This window comes from Harpia harpyja, chromosome 6 (genome assembly GCF_026419915.1).
Source record: "Harpia harpyja isolate bHarHar1 chromosome 6, bHarHar1 primary haplotype, whole genome shotgun sequence".
NCBI classification, from domain to species: domain Eukaryota; kingdom Metazoa; phylum Chordata; class Aves; order Accipitriformes; family Accipitridae; genus Harpia; species Harpia harpyja.
This window is the reverse complement of record NC_068945.1, coordinates 9,427,120-9,441,540: the sequence shown is the minus strand read 5'-3', so window position 1 is coordinate 9,441,540 and position 14,421 is coordinate 9,427,120. Positions and strand designations below refer to the sequence as shown.

The window sequence follows — 14,421 nt, the reverse complement described above, 5'->3', positions numbered from 1 at the left end:
CTGAAGCTCAATACCTTAATTTTCGAGTAAAAAAAAAAAATTACAGAAGTTTTGCGAAAATTTCCATAAGAAAGTCCAAGAAAAACAAGAGCTCTTGTAAGAAGCCTAAAAATGCAGTTATATTTGCAAGCTGGATAAAGTGGCAGGAGTTAGTATTCCTAAAGAATATGGCTAACATTAAAAAAAGTGAAAAATCTCTGTAATTGCAGTATAGCTGCAATTTAATTGCAATCATGGAGCTTGAAAAGCGTACCTGAGGAATACCTCCCTGCCTCTCTTAAGCTATGAATCTTCTTTTGTTTGTTTGGTTTGGGTTTGAGGTTTTTTTTCCACTTAACCTGTGGAAGCTTTGTGCTTTAGGACTTCTTAAAAAGCCTTGTGCTTTTGATGTTTTTTTCTGATGATTTTTTTTCTTATTGAAAAGCTTTTTCAAAATTAAATACTGCTTTTTTGCAGGAAATGTCTCCTTTCACTAGCATACTGACCATGTTACTCTTTAGAAAATAAAAAAAAAGGGGGGGCTGTGCCAGCTTTTTCTTTCTTTCTTTTTTTTAACCACTTTAAAAATTATCAGAGAGGAAAGAAAATTGCGATTAGTTTTGCTGAAGCAGCTGTCACCAGGCCCACCCTTCCTGGGCCACACTAGCATTTTTAACTTCAGGATGAAGCGCACTGCCCTTTCTGGTGGGCAAGACTACTTGCTGGTGAGCGCACCTCCCAGGATACAGCTGGGTTCGGGCAAGGATGACGGCTGGAAAAGCAGATTTTCTCAGGAGACCCAGTCTTTCTTTGTGACAGCAGGGGCCCCACATCTTCACCCTAGGCCTATTCTAGCTTTCAGATGGGTAAAATAGACTGCAAATAACGTTAGGAAGGTGAACTCAAGTCAACAGGCTTGCCGACAGTAGCTGGCACTGCATTTCCAGAGAAGTCATTCAGGGAAGTCTGGAGGCATTAAAACCCAGCTGAAGTAACTCCTCTCACTCACCCCACTCCAAAAGCACAACACCAAACATCTGATGTCTCTCAGAAATGTTTTGGGAAGGAAAAATTAGAGATCAGGAAGGATTTATTTTTTATATTGATTACTGTGCCTAGAGAACTACTTGATAGGGAGGTACAAGAAATTCTTTGACGGTCTCAGTCCACCATGCCCTCACTTCTGATCAGCATTGGTGCTTCTGGGTTGGATCCTTCCAAAGTCTCTTCCACTCTTACCTGTCCCAAATGCAGATTACTTTCCAGGACATTATGGAACGATTTAATTAGCACAACCAGATGATGGGGCTGGGATTCCAAGTAGGCAGAAAATATCTTTGAGGCCAAGTATGGACCAAGATTTGAGGTTCACACCAGCAATATTTCAAACTGATTTCACGCCTAGATGAAGGAAGTGCCCTATATGGGAGATGTTCTCATTGGATTTCTGTCATCTCAGCCCAGTTGTGCCCAGGAAATAAGAGCTTGAATAAGACTGGATTCATTAGAAACTTTTTTTTTTTAAATTAATATGGAATTATGGACATCACCAAAACACTACTGCACGCTTGGATCCCCAGATTGGAGTTTCTCTTTTCCTACTGGTCCAGAATACAGTATATTGAAAAAAAAAATCTTGTCTAAAAGCACGTTGAATCCTGAACTGCTAAATTTACCTGGAACTTTAAAAAAAAAAAAAAAAGCCTGCGTACTAATTACATGGAAATGCCTGAACTGCTTTTTCATTTAGGAATGCCACTTGCATTTACCTCTGTCCCCCACCACACGTCAATATTTGACATTGTACTAATGGTGTAAGTCATGAGTCACAAAACAGATTATACCAAACAAAGACTGCATTAAGTTCACGCCTTGTCCCTGAGGAGTTGGGGTTTTTTTGTTTGGGTTCTGTTTTTTTTTTTTTAAATATGATCCTCATTTGGGTGTCTTCCTTAAACACTTTAAAAGTTAGCCTAACACAGCTGAATCCTGGAAGGCTGAGACATACAATTTCATATCCTCTAGCATCATAATATTTAAATAGAAAAGTGATGTGCATACTTAAAGAAATCTCTGTTTCAATGCTATACAAAAACTAAATCACTGAAATAACCTCCTATTTCTCAGTAGCTCTTGCAAGATGCTTTGCATCTTAGTAGTAGTTGAACTTAGAAATATGGACATGTTTAGGAAATTAGATTTTAACTAATCTGTAGGCAACTGCACAGGAATGCATTAAAAAAGCAGAATCATTACCCATGGCTTCCATTTTGTCAATCTGAAAGAGGAAAAGTTAGCAGCAGGTAAGTTATTCCGCCAGTGAAGTGGGGGATTGTTTAAAAGGCACAGAAGAAATGCACATTGTTAACATGTCATAGGCAAAGAAACTGTTGGAATTAGCTAACAAGAACAAAATTTAAAAAGGCCTATAGATACCTTTAGCCACCACACTTGGCATTTTCTCCTCAGTGCACTGCAGTAATATTGAGTTGCTGGTTGAAAACAGATGGGAAACATAAAAGTCAAGCCTGCTATCTGACATCAGCACAATTAGCACCTCTGTTTCACAACCCTGGCTCCACCTGTGGGAACTGCTATCTTTTCAGTGGCAGGGACATAAATATACAGAGACAATATCATGCTTGTTGCATACTTGTTATTCAATAGCTGCAAGTGCTAAGAATGTGCTCACAAGATATATCTGGAGTGGGAGTCGATCATATCAGTGCACAGGCTGGATGGAGATTCACCCACAGATTTACTAGAGATATAATATTTTAATGAGAAAATTAGAGCGTAAAGGCAAAAAGAAGTCCTGAAAGGAAAAAATTGCTGATTTCTATCAATTTTCTCATCACAGTACGATTTGCTATCTGACATCTAGAAGAAAAACATACTTCCTATGGCAACCAGAGCCTCTAGAAATCCCCTGAACTGCACCTCTGCTGGCTGGGCCCACGTGGCAGCTGTCTGAGAAAGCAAAAGGGGAATAGGCAACTGCTTCCACCGACGCAGCAGAATGGAGTGAAGATACTGCTGAGCCACTCTCCAGGACTGTGAAGGTGGCAGATGATGTGGTTCATCCTTGATGTCGTTTCTGCTACAGTAATTCACAAAAAAGCAAAACTAAACCAACATTTCTGCAGCATGCCAATACTGTGATGAACCCACCCCTCCTCCCAGTACATGCTGCCAAGCCACTACTAATGTGCAACACAGCTGCACCCCAAGCTTTCGTTTAATCCTTGTTCATCTCTTCCTACCCATTACCTTTGTTTATCTCCTGTTTTCAATCTCTTCAACAGCTGCAAAGCCACTCCATCCTCATAGCAGGGACAGGTAACATCTGCTGCTGCTGCTGCTTCCTGATGTCCGTCCTTTTTCCTTTTCAGCCCCTGGCTCATGGAGACCACCTGTGAACATCATGGAGCACAGAGGATTTTGGAAGCAGTGGAGAAAAGAAGCCCTTGCCCAGCATCCAGAATCTTTCAGTGTATTCTGATAGATAAAAGTTTCCTCTTGGCTATCGCATCTGAAAAACTGGTTTATCCCCCATTCCCACAGTACATAAGCACCACATTAACAAACACATCTTGACAAACTCCATGTGAGAAAGCTAAGTATTACCCAAGTAGGGTACAGCACAGGTGAGGAATGGAAGAACTGAGATATCCAAGAAGAGATTTATGAATTAATTTAGTCACTGAGAAACAGGCATTTAGGAAGATTTATTTCTTCTGAGAACCAGCTGAGCTGTTGAAGCACTTGCAGAGAACAATGAGACACCGGTGCTTAACCTGCCTAGCTACCTTTGAAAAGTCCGAGAGGTTCCTATCTGAATCTTAAACACTATTGAAGGGAGCATTACGTGATGTCTCCAAAGGCAGGGGCAAGGCACAGTGGTGGTGTCTCCAAGTCCCAAGATGGAGCTCAAACCACCAAGAAGTTCTGGCACTAGGAGAGCAACTGGATCTTGTAGTTTAAACCCCAGGGATACAAGGGGGAGGTTGTTTTGTTTTAAACTCATACCATGGAAAGAGAGAATGCAAACTTGACTGACTGGTGTTGTCCTCTACAGACAAATTCAGATTAATAGTGTTCTTACCACAGATCATCCACATCCAGTTGCAGTGTCTATTCATCAAAACAAATGCTCAGAAACCCTGCAGAATGAGGCAGACAGCCCAGAAGGAGCAGGCTATGGCAGGTCAGGGACACGATGTTCCTCCACAGCAAATATTCCCCCACCAAGTTATGTGTGTGGGGCAGAACCACAGGAGGAGTGCCGGGATTGCTGTGGTTTATATTGTGTTATGAGTTTTCATTTTGATTTTTACAGCTAGCATGAAGTATGATACTTTTTTTGATGCTTAAGTTCAGAGAGTTTATATTACAAGGTGGCAAACCCTCCTGAAAGGCTGTCGCACACATGGCAGAGAATGACCTCCATCATGCGGGAGGTGCAGCGTTGGCTCAGCCGGGGCTTCGAGGACTGCGGTGTTTGCAGTGTACTGGCAGGTACGCACATCCCTCCCCTCTCTGTAAAAAGAAATCGTAGGTTACTGTGCAGAGAAAGGAAAGTTGTTGCTTTTCTTCAGATGCCAAACTAATAAGTGGTATTTATTCTTCATAGTGCTGTAGTACCTCGGAGCCCTTGTCAATCATTAGGACCCCAGTGTGCTGGACATCGTGCAAACAGACCAGGTGGCAATTTAGCCTTTTACATGCGACCTCAGGTAAGGGCTAGGAAAGAATAACGAAAAATTGGTGGTCAAGTGCACATATTGTTTAGTCCCTGAAATGCAGAAGAATTTTTACCATTTTCAATGGGCTTTTATTCTGGTTGCTCATCAGGGTGTGGTGCCCACTGGTCTATCCCAGACACCCACATGCATGCGCATACACAGCCTCATCTGCTGACAAATTTCTTCACATCATCACACATCAGTTTACTGGTTGCAAAGGGGATAATTTGTGTTCCCTGACCAAAATCTGTGAACTTGCTACAAAATTCTTACGCTTATTTCCAGAAAAAAACCAGTGTATCAGTAACATACGACAACATTAATGGCAAAGAGATATCCCCAAAACCAAAAAGGAGGATTCAAATTAAGGGGAACACCAGCAAATAAAGGAGCCAGCTTATGTGTTTCTAATGAAGTTAAAGATTAATGGGAAAGACCATAAAAGGAGAACATGAGGAATCATGTATGGTGTATATCATGTGTAGAATTAGCTGACTGTGTATTGCATAAAGCTCAGAGTAAACGAACTACACCGGGGGGTCTTGGATGCTCTTGACTAGTAGCAAAGCAGCTGCATTGCATTATTTCCCACTGATGTTCTTACTGGAAGTATATTAAACTCATTTTTAAACAAAGTATTTTCTGTACCCAAATGGCAAACAAATCACTGATTAAACGGAGAGATAGCATACCTAGATGATTTGCATCTATCTAACTGCACCTCAAGTCATATAACTATGCATTGTAACACCACTGCAAAGAGCTTGAACTAAAATTCCCCAAAGACAGAGCTAGTAATTGCCTCAAAATGAGGTTACTAATTTATTTTTTAGTATCACCCCCCGAGGGGTGTTGTGATGCCTGAAGGTCCCCAGTCTCCAAAACAAGAGTAAATGTAACTCTAGCCTTTTCCACATTATTTTGTGTTTACTGATATGAAAGTGTTCCGTAGGGTTTTTTTCCTCCCAAATCTGTGTGCATGAAACCACTTTCACTCCATAGCTATGGAAACCAAGGGGCAGACAAGGCCAAAACCAGAGTGATGTCCCTTACGTCCTTATTGCTTGGACTCCTGCAGCGAGATGCAACAAACCCTCTGCTGACAATTGCACTCCTGGGACCAGTGTTTGCATGCCAGCCCACCAGCTCTGCAGCACAGGTCCTCACGACTAGACCTGCAGAGCAATACCATTTCCACAAATGGTACCATTTCCACAAAGGACTCACCTCTAGGCTTCCTCGCAAGAGCACTGGGGGTAAGACAACAACTCCAAACCTGCACGAAGGCAATGGCAGGCAGGATAGGCAAGCTGCAACTGCTCTTTAACAAGCTTCAAAATTGTCTTTATGTGACAGTTATTTGGGAGAGGGAGGCATTGCTAGTCACGGCTTAGATTACAGACAGGAAAAAAGTGAAGCAAATACGACTTGGAGTGGAAAATAATTTGGCTTGTGGCACTTTTTTTGCAGCATTTATTGATAATCATTCAAAAACATTTGTTTCTAACTGCTGCACATCTTCTAAAAGCACTCTGTGGTAAGTCTCCTACACCACTCACCACCTTCACCACTGCATTTGAGGAGCCAGCTTCCAGCCTCTGCCTCAGATTTGCTGCCCAGTCCACCCCAAAACACCTGGCCTTAAACATGGGAAAAAGAGGGAGAGAAAGAAATGTCTAACTCCCAGCTGGTGAATATTCCTAATGAGTATTCCTAAGGTCCAAATAACTGCATTCCTGATGCTCTATTACATTTATTTGCTACCCGCTCAACAGATGAGAGTCCTACACGTGCAGACATATATAAGAAACCTCTTAAAACAACATTCCAAGGACTGCTTCAAAATGAAGCCCCCTCCTCCTTCCCAGCTCCCACAAGCTGGTCTGTCTCTCACCAGTCCAAAATTACAGGCTGAGGTGTCTAGAAACAGGAATCCCCTCCAACTTCTATTTGTCCTGGGGCGATGAGACAGATGAGGTTTCTTCAGCCTTTCCTCACATTGCTCCTGCAAGGGAGCTGCCCTGGACTGCAGCCAGCTAAACCCTTGGAAAAGAGGGAATGTCCTTTCCAGACCCCCTAACAGGTCCCAGTGCTCAGTAACGAAGTGGTGCAGGGGTTGTTAAGGGTTGACACTCTTTCGCTGTTAGGAGAAAAATAAGGAGCAAACCAGACAGTGGTTGTATTCCACTGCATAAACCTAAGGTTGGCCCAGACCTCACATAGGGGTACACTTCTGTCCCTCTGCTCAAAAATGATACATTAGAACATGAAAAGGTTCAGAGACAGGCAACAGTGGTAAACCAGCTTCCATTAAAAACAAACAAACAAAAAGCCCCAAACCCACAACAATAAAAGACACAACACTAAGTGTGCAAATATTCTCCAATAGTCTGCCACATCAGGACTGGCATGAGGAGAGTTTCCAGGAACTGATGTTTGCCCCTCTCTGCTAGTGCAACTAAGAGGTGCAGAGCAAAGCCACAGAAAGGAGCCACACACAGAACAAAGCAAAGGCACACGGTCCTTTGGCAACAGGCAGCGTATCTGCAGATCTCCTTCTCCCAAGATGTGGTGCATTGCCAAAAGTTTATATAGGTTCATGGGGAGCCTGGGAAAGTTCACAGAAATCAACCAAAAATTGCTGTAAACTGAGATGCCTTATCTAGCTCATGGATGTCCTGAATTGGCTGGAGGAAGCATCACTGCATACATACCTTGTTCTTGCTTCTCCTCAGGCATCCACCTCTGGCCATTGCTGGGGGAGAGGATACTGAGCCCCGTGAACCGGCAGTGTGAGCTGGTGTCACCATTCTTGCATTCCTGTCACTACTGAAGAACATGGCTAAACTTTAACTGGTTTTAACAATTCTGGTCTTAAATCCATTTAACTTGCTTAGAAAGGCTAAGTTTATAAAGCAAGCTACAAAGTTTGGCATGCAGCTTACAAGGCAAAGTCAACTATCGTCATCTTAACTTACCCAAGGAAATTCCAACCAAATTAAAACACGCACATACTATATATATATATATATATGGAGAGAGAGCCTTACTGCTACTAGTGGACAGAATTGTCCCTGGGATTTGCCCTCAGCCCCAGCTGAAGCCTTGGAAGAAGCAGTCAGGCTCTGCAGTATTGTTGAACATTTTCATGCACTGGGATTCAGACTGCTTTGTAACCTGCATGCCAAATTCTGCTCTCCGTAATATCATGTAATCCTGCTGGTTTTCACAGCTGGGTTGTCTCCTTGCTTAAAAAAAAAAAACAAACAAAACCACAGATTTTCAACTGCGTAAGAAGTGCTTCCCACAGTAGAGCCTTCTTTGGGGCTTATTGAAGGCGATGTCCTATTCCAAGGGCTGGACCAGAGCAAACACTGGAGTGCCTCATCATTGCCTGTAACACCACAAGTGAGAAATAAAGTGACGCCAAGGGCTGTGGCCTGCCAGCTCCTGAACCAAACCTGAAGCCTTGGCTGTGCCGTGGGAAGAACTGCCTCATGAATTTAGGATGTGTATACAAAATGGATCTCTGAAAGCACAGTGATCCCTACCACCACTCCCAGCAAACCTCAGTCAGACAAAACTTTCCTTCACACTCGAGTTGGAATTTAGCCAGAGCAAAGACCGATGAATCTCATTTCTTGTTGTTTGAATAAGGAGAAACACTGCTGATATCCTGGCAGGGCAAGTTTGCCTGCCCTGCCTCCTCCTGTGTCACATGAACCAGCTGTAGAGACAAGATGTTTCACTCAGATCGTTCACTGTAATTACCTAGACTATCTCTTGTTTACCTTGGTGGAAACACTGGTAAATGCAGAGCATGGAGCGTGCACCTCTGTTTTACCTGCACTGGCAAAACCACACAGAGTAAAGATCAAGAGATTAAAAAGAAAGCTTTTTCAGCATTCTGGCTCAGCTGCTCTGGAAACCCTAGGAATCTGGGAGCAAGGATGTGCATAGACAGGTCTGGAGCACTTCAAGCAGCCGCTGGCTTTGCCAACTCATCTTCTTCCAGCTGCACCGAGCCAAGAGGTAGGACACGACATCATCAGCCTCCTTTAAAAAAGGGGCAATGAAAGCACAGCGTGGTTACCCTGCCGCAGAGCAGCTCCTCAACAAGCACAGCTCTTGAAAGGCAGCAAACCAGGGGACCGAGGGATTTGGTTTCTGCCGTGCTGGGGTTGAGGTTTCTGGCTGGGTAAGAACAGGTCCTTCCCTCATCTGCCAGCAGGTTCTCTTCAAAGCTGTGAGCCGCCACGTGGTTTTCAGAGTCATTTCGTCCTGTGAGCAGTGCCTGGATTAGCCGTGCTGCATACAGTCATTTGCAGACCTGTTCTACCTCCAGTTACCCACAGGCGATCACGGAGCCCCTGGTTTTGGTTTGGGGCAGCACACATTTACAGTCCCCGAAACCTGCCCAGCAGCAGTTTGGCCTAGTGGAAGTGCTCAGGATTTGCATCCTGATGGCCTGACAGAAGCAACTCCACCATTTGTTTTAATAATAGCCATCTAAAGATTGCTTGGGGATCTCTGGGAGCTCCCCAGCTGTGCTGCAGGGCAAGGAGAAAGGGGAGCAGCGGGTGCTGCTTGCTCAGCACGTGCCCGGCCCGCTCCAGCCCACGGGTCCCATCAGCTCGCCCACCTCTGAATTTAGCTGGTCAGTCCTCATATTAGCCCTGCCTGGACACGAGAGGTGGGGGTCTCTCACGTGCCTATGCTCTACGGTGTGTTGGTGAGGCAGAACTGCGGTGCTCGCAGTTTCTCACGGAAGGTGCTGTAATGGGGCTGATGCTAATCCGTATCAAGGAGACAGAGCTAGACTTTAATCGGACCGTGTCATTCAAAACCAAAAACGCAGTTAGCGAAACAGCAAGACTTCGACTCTTCTTCATCTGTCTATACTTAGGTGGGGGAAGGGAAGGGGAGCACAGAACTTCTCTAAAAGCACAGAGGGAATTTTTACAAGATAGTTTCTGAGGTTCAAAAGCTACCTTAATTTTATAAGGCATTTTGTTCCCCAGGTACAAGCAGCCAGTATTATTTAAATCATTGTATACTTAGAAAGAAAACACTTTTTTCGAGCTGAAGCCCAAGTTGTCTCAGGATAAAAGTTACAGAAGTACAGAGTAGGACCACAGCCTCTGCTGTACCACTGCCATGTTTGACTCTTCCAGTCTCTGTCCATTTTTCCTACACTTCCTTAGTGTAGTTTCCATGGTCTCATCACTTGCCCGTTTTCCATCCTATGTGACCACTGGAGTTTTCCCTCTCCATTCCCTGCTCCTGGGCTTGCTCCTGCACAGGCAAAACCACCGGCCAGGCTACAGCAGATCAAAGATCCGAGCTGTCAGTATTCAAACCAACTCCAAAGCAGATAAAAGCAGTTTGCCTGCACTCCACTAACTGCACAGACAATGAAAGGCCATTTTCCCATGTAGCACTTCATTACAAGAGTCACTGACAACATGAACAATCCAGCAGAAAAGCCTGATCCATCTTATAATACTAACTTCACCATTTTTCACCTTTTCTAATAAATCCCAGTTTGGAGACTACAGTGCAATAAAAATCGCTGGAGAAAAGAAGTCTTCAAGCATAAAACTACCACAAAGCCTACAGTAGCTCCTTAAGCTCTCAAAATAAATTTTTTTGTTCACAGGTGTCAAATTCCCAAGGACAAATATCCATCTCACTTATAATTTAATTTCCTGAACTGTAATTTATCTACTGAAAACAGAGCTGATTAATTCTCATGTGTCCCATCAACTTTTCAAAAAAAATTGTTTTCCTCCTCCTTTTCTAAAAGAACCACCAATACCAAGGATTTCAGATTCTGTTTTTTCACCCATAGTGAGAAACAAAACCTTATGTCTGAAGATGACCAAGCTCTAAGGAAAGATACTTGGTTTCCAACATTGCATCCAAGACAACTCTTAAAAGTTTTTCAAGGGAGCACATCCAACACCAGTATTTTCCTTTCTTTGACACAGGTAATCCTGTGTGACTGCAAATAAATATTTAATTTTCCCTCTTTGCAAGAGAGATGCCTTACACAGGAATACATTACAGACATTGTTTTTGTTCTTTTTAAACATATGCTCCAAGGTTGACACTACCTTGTAATCCCAGAAGTTGAGTCCCTTGCTGTTCCTGGCAAAATGAGCAGTTTACAATGCAGTTGGAGCACTCCTGATAAGCATAAATTGCTTCCCTGATCCTCCCTACTGGGAGACTCTTGGACAACCTTACTCTTTCCTTAGGTTACTTTGACAATAGCTCTCCTTTCCTTGAGGCCAATTTGGACTGGTTTTTAGGGTACGACCATCTGGTAAGAAAAATAATTTTTTATGCTGCTCTGATCACCAAGTAGAATACTAAAGAGATGTAGATTAAAAAAATAAATCATACTTTCAACAAAAATAAAAGCCACTCCATGACACACTCATCAAATATTTGTAACCACCCACCTCCAGTGCCACTCTGCAACGACTTAGGGCTTGCTGTAAAAATATTGAGGGAGAGGACAAAAAAAAAAAGTTATCAGCAGGAATTCTGTTAATTGTCACCAAAAACCTTTCACTAAATCATTTCCTGTCCTCTGAATCCAGCTGGAAGCATTCACTGGCGAGTAAGCGGACACACAATCGCATGGCCCTGCCGCTCGCTGCCGGACAAACGGAGGAAACTGCGTCCTATCATAAATCTGTCAGTCATGTACCAAATGGGTATCGTGAGGGTTGGGTTTTTCTTCCCCCCCAATTATCACTTGGCAGACACACACAGAAGCAGAGTTTGGAGATAAACTATTTGTAGCGTAGGCTTTTTTCAGTGGCCCAGTCCCACAAATTCAACTTCTCACAGAGCCAACGCCAGAGCAGTGGGAGACCAAGTTGGGGATCAGAGGGGGCTCAGGAGACCTGCCCGTAGTCCTGCTCTGCTGCTGGTCTGCAGGGTGAGCTTAAAAGAGTTCTCCTTAAAAAAACAAAAAAAACCCCAAAAAACAAAACAAAACAAAAAAAACCACAACAAAAACCCAAACCAACCAGACAGACCAATAATACTGCCTTCCTTTTTAAGTGCTTTCAGTGGATGAGCTAAAGATCAATGATATTAAGTATGAAGTTAATCTATTTAATGCAAGCAGATCATCATTGTTTTGATGTGTCCAGACATATATGAGAAATAGGTAAGTGGGTAGGAACAAAATAAAGAAAACATCTGTGAGTTTCAGTAACAGAAGAACCATAGCCAGACTCCTTTCTCCATACAGTTGGTCCTGAAAAAAAGTCAACATTTGCCCAGTGGTCTGGTGCTCGACTACAGATAAACAGCGGTACAGCCACAAAGGCAACCAGTCCTGGTGAAGTCCACAGGACAGACCAGGGGTCAAAAGGGAAACGGAGAAACCAAGAGGTAAATGGCAGGAGCTACAGAGGAATTTGGGGAAGCAGGGAAGTCTGCAGGCCATCTGGCACATGGGCAAGGGGAGTCGGGGCCAGGGCTGGACAGCAAGGTGTGAGGAAGGTCCATGGGTGTGGAAAGAGTCCTTTAGGCAAACGTTCTGGATACCGGAGGTTGCTAGGCAGGGTCTGGGTGGCTGCCCAACAACAGGCACCCAAAAAAATAATCACTTAAATGCTTTGTCAGTTCCTGCCAGGGGTAACTCAGGCAAAGGCAAACACTGGTGGCCAAGGCAGGACTGAAACCCGGCTACCAGGGCTCCCGGTCCAGCACCCAGCCCGGAGGTTATGGTGGTACTCTTGTCCCGCTTTCAAAACGAAACAACAGCAAAATCTGTTACCGTGGCAACTTTAGAGTGGTGACTGTTGCAGGCACAAACATCATGTATGCAAATAAAAGCATCCAGGCACAACAGCCTGGGAAAAAAAAAAAATTAAAGCAAATAGCCAGACTGGTATTTGCAAAAATAAGAGCCTGAAGTAAGGCTCCTAGATCCATAGCTAGGTTTTTAAATAAACAGTTTGTTTCCAGAAGCTCTGAAAGACCAGCAAGAGAAGAACGTGAACTTTTCCTAAAAACTTAGCTCGTTCATCTGATGCCTCATCAGAGCATCAAAACCTACTGTTGAGGTCTGGCTTTGAAAATGCAGCCCTGCAAAGACTGCTGGTGTCTTTTTAGAAGAGCAGTTAGTAAGGTCAGCTAAAGGCTTTTTGCATTATTTCATGCATAATTTAATTTCAGGCAAGGGGCATTTATACAAACAAAATTGTTTTGGCTTTCTCCCATCCCCCCAAGTTCAACACAACTTACAGGCTGGGGTTGATTCTTACTGTGCTGCACCTTACTCTTTGCACAAGAGCATAGGGTAGACATGGGTCACAGTATGCTTCTTGGCCTCATCTTACATTCAAAGACTATTAAAAAAACTCCACCAACTAATGGGCACCAATTTGTGCTTCTGTTCAGAGGAGATCCCTTATCGGAGAGCCAAGAATGTCAGAGGTGCTGTGCAAGACTACAGTGCATTGATAGACCTGTAAGGAATGCACATGCACAGCCCTTTTGCCTGGTATACTTGACTCCAGCTCCCTCATTTTCCTTAGTGTTAAATTCACTCAAAACCTCAAGAGCTGCCTCCCCCCCCGGCCCCTTTTCTTTTCCTATTACACTGATAAGCCTCAATAAAGACACTTGAACATCTCAACAAGAGTCATGCACATACTTAGCAGGGTCTTGGAGCAAGTCTCAACCCACTCTAAAATCTGACAAATTGTTTTTCTTTAATTTCTGGCATATTAAATATTTAGGGATTATATTCAATCCCCTATGAAAAGTCCTGGCTTCATCACTGATAAGTCATATGATTTCTCAAAGACATGAAAGCAGACTCATGGCTGTCTCTCTGTAGACACCTCAATAACTGCAATCATTGGTTTCACACACAAGACAACACTTTTCCTGAGCCATGGTTTTCCAGGCAACACTTGATTTCACCTACAACGGGGAGAAGATTGACATAAACTGAAAAAAAAGTGAGGCAGAAACTGAATCCCACAGGTAACTACGGGCCAACCCAATTGAAAGGAAGCTGTGAACATTGTCATCAAATCAAGAATAAATATAAATCCTACTTCTACTGTGACTATCATAGGATATCCTTTATTCTAAAGAGAAAAGTATTTTTTAAGTGATATTGCACTTTTTTCCTCTCCTTTTGTTGCTTCTTTGCAACAGAGGCAGCCTGAAGCGCTTTATTGAGGATACGGATTTTTATTCTGCTGAAGTGTTCCTAGAAATAGCAGGAACAGCTCGCCCAGATGGCCCTGAGGGACACAGAAAACCGGTAGCCTTTTTAAAAAAGAAGGCTTCCAGGAACTAACCTTCCACCTTGGTGTCGTAAGGAAATGAAGCTTGTGCTATTACAGCCTGCCCATACTCTTTGAGAACCCGATCCTCTCCCCAGCCAAAAATGCCTGACCCTGTTGTTAGCCACTTCAGAGCACTTGGAAGGGGAGGGAACTTAAGGACGCCTTGAAAATTATGTTCTTCCAAGTTGTTTTGAAAACTAGAAGTTGGGTAAAGGACAGAAGTCCAAACGTGTGCCCCCACTGAGGAGGGGAAAGCCAAAACCAGCCCCACTCGCCTCCTCGCTGCCCTTCCCCATGGACGATGTGGCAGAGGACAGAGCTGAGATCATCAAGAGAAACAAAAGGGAACTGCAGAAAAACCTGAAGGA

The 14,421-nt window shown here is 43.6% G+C and overlaps 1 protein-coding gene across 1 annotated transcript in view; it reads right to left on the bottom strand.

Annotated features, from left to right (window-relative positions):
• Nucleotides 1–11,113, bottom strand: part of ITPR2 (inositol 1,4,5-trisphosphate receptor type 2) — a 285,893-nt gene extending 274,780 nt beyond the window's left edge. The window contains exons 1-4 of the mRNA XM_052790972.1: nt 10,841–11,113; nt 4,624–4,722; nt 3,250–4,518; nt 715–3,079 (exon numbers count right to left, since the gene is read on the bottom strand). The gene's annotated coding sequence lies outside the window, so the exon portion shown is untranslated. The remainder of the gene's footprint in view (nt 1–714; nt 3,080–3,249; nt 4,519–4,623; nt 4,723–10,840) is intronic.
• Nucleotides 11,114–14,421: the final 3,308 nt, after the last annotated feature.